This window comes from Aquila chrysaetos, chromosome Z, assembly GCF_900496995.4.
Source record: "Aquila chrysaetos chrysaetos chromosome Z, bAquChr1.4, whole genome shotgun sequence".
NCBI lineage: Eukaryota > Metazoa > Chordata > Aves > Accipitriformes > Accipitridae > Aquila > Aquila chrysaetos.
The window spans coordinates 76321492-76324376 of record NC_044030.1 but is presented as its reverse complement, the minus strand read 5'-3'; positions in this window follow the sequence as shown (position 1 = coordinate 76324376).

Below are 2885 nucleotides of genomic sequence, written 5' to 3'. Positions count from 1 at the left end.
GACCTGGCTTGTCCAGCTGGCAGGGCACACATGGATCCTGTGCTGGTGCTGAGGTCGCTTCCCTCCTCTCTCACCTCTCCCTATAACTCCTGTAGCCCTCAAGGGCCATGTTCCACGCAGCCTTTGGGCAGAAGAGCTTTGTTTCTCGTATGTCTCATACACCACAATCAAATTCACTTTCTGCTGTTCAGTCACTGTCCTTCAGTTCTGTCCCTATGCTTGAAACGCATGCCTCTCAGTTTTTCCACCTGCGCTGCAGCTTTTGCCAGACCCAAAAGCTTCTAGTCCCTGACAGGTCTATCTGCCTGTTGCAGTGACTGTGCTTTGATGTGGCTCCTGCCTTTACGCAACCCACAGCTTCTATTTCCAAACCACCAATCTATTTGGTGTTGCCACTCGTATGACTTAGCCAGGTCTCATCAGTTTGGTCGCCTGCTTTTTTAATTTAAAAACTTTTCTTTTTTCAAGAGGCGATTTTCTATGGACCACAACACACCTGAAGTTCCCAAATGAAGCTCCTGTAACTGTGCTGCAAACCTCCAAAACTGCTCCACTCGGTACCCTTGCAGTCCCACATGTTTCGGAACTGGGAAAAACAGCACTGTCACTGCACAAGACAAAACTTCGGAAAGCGAGATGCTTACGCCACAGCCGAGTTTAAAAGCTGGATTCAGCAGGCAAGAGGAACCAGGAAGAAAAGATGGGAAGTTAAGGAAGGCAATAAACAAAGAAGCCCTATAGCGGTAATACAAGAGACTGCTTTGCTGCCGCTGAGACTGCAAGCACTGGAAGTGGGTCCACCAAAACAATCACGTGTGAAACGTGTACTGGTGATGAAAAGATGCTGAACCTGACAGGGCTGGAAATGGACACTTCCCAGGAAGGGCTCAAGATGTGAAAGCACTCTCCACCCCCTGGAGACTCAGACAAGGCAACACACTCAGCGGACATGGAAACTTTGGGTGACTACTTATGATGTTGTGTCACCCCGTGAGCCAAGATAGGAAGCTCCCATGTTCTCACATTTCCTCAACACCTATTTCAGGCACAGTAATGATAAGGGGAGATGCAGCACTCAAAGGCTGGGCCACAGAAAATGCTGCCACAGAAGGCTGGCTCTTTCCGACTCTAGGCAGTGCTCGCCCCTGTGCCTGCCAGCTCTGGAGGCAAGGATCACACTGATGTAAGTCAGTGCAGTGCTGGACAGAGAGCACTCCTTCCTTAAATGTAGGAAATAGTGATGTTGTCTAGATGTTGCCCTGTGAGACTGTCACCCTGGTCTAACTAGATATCCCGCTTTGATAGCCAGTTTGGCTTCATTTTCTGCCAGTAACCCTGACACTGAGAGCTCACCTGAGGGGCAGTTAAAAGCATCTCTAACTGCATACTTTTTTTCTTGCCTCTTTCTTGGGGGCAGAAAACCTGAATAATTACCCCAGTTTCAGCCCTGAAATAGCAATGGGGCAGAGCACCCTTAAGGGAGTACCTCGGGCAGGGAAGTCACCCGTGGCTGAGCTGGCACCATTGCACCACAACCTAGACATGACTACACCTGGCTGCTCAGAAGGGAGGGACAGCCGTTCCCTCTGGAGGGACCCAAACAGCTCTGCCACTTCGAGGGTCCATGCACAGAAGGGCTCACGGGCACAGGGTGCCGTACCTGCTGGCAGAGGTAGACGAGGCCGATAATGGGTTGGTGAACGTGATCACGCACTCCAGCACCTCTCCTGCCAGGAAGACGGGCCCACGGCCCAGCTTGGCCAACACCTCGATCATGGCTTGGACAGCCCTACTGCACACCTGCCAGGAAAAAAAAAAAAAGCCAACAGTGGGCATGGAGAGAGGGCTGGGTGCTGTAACAGAGGGGGAATGGCAACAGCCAGGCCAGGCATACGCGCATGGGGAGGTCAGGGAGAGCCCCAGCTCTAGACAGAGCACACAGGCTTGTACGGGGGTCAGGGACAGCCGGGGCCTTGCACACACACGCACCGGGGGGGGGGCAGAGACAGCCCTGTGTACCCTGTGTCTGTGTACACAGACAGACAGACAGACACAGACACACACACCCCGAGACACACACACCCCGAGACACACACACGCCGAGACACACACACGCCGAGACACACACACGCCGAGACACACACACGCGCATGCGCAGCCCTGGCCATACACATACATACCCACCCCCCCCACACCTCCCTCAGCACCACACGGACGCAGGGGGGGCCAAGACATACTGCGGGGGGCGAGGGACAGCCCTGACACCCCAATCCCGGGGTCCTCAGGGGAGGCCCCGACCGCAAACACACAAACGTAAACGCCCACCAGAGGGGCCAGGGACACAGAACCGCGCAGCCCCCGCCCCAGGCCGCCCCGGCCCCACTCACAGAGATACAGGCCCCGCTCGCCGTCCCGCACCACTCCGGGCCCGGCTTCCCCTCCGCCGTTCAGTGGCTCTCCCGACCTGCTTCGGCGGGGCTCGGGGCCCGCTCGGCAACGCTCGGGCAGCGCTCGGGCTCCGCTCGGCAACGCTCGGGCCCCGCTCGGCAGCGCTCGGGCCCCGCTCGGCAGCGCTCGGCAACGCTCGGGCAGCGCTCGGCAACGCTCGGGCCCCGTTCGGCAGCGCTCGGGCCCCGCTCGGCAACGCTCGGGCCCCGCTCGGCAGCGCTCGGGCCCCGCTCGGCAACTCTCGGGCCCCGCTCGGCAGCGCTCGGCCGGGCACCCCCCGGGATCGCAGGTCGTGCCGGCGGCGGGGCGGGTCCGGGTTTCCGGACGCGCTCGGCGGTGCGCGGAGCGCCGTGCCCCGGGGGCGCGGGCGGGGCGGGGCGGGGCGGGGCGGGGCGGCGCGCGCGGTGAAGAGGGCGCGCGCGGGGCGGGGGGCGGCG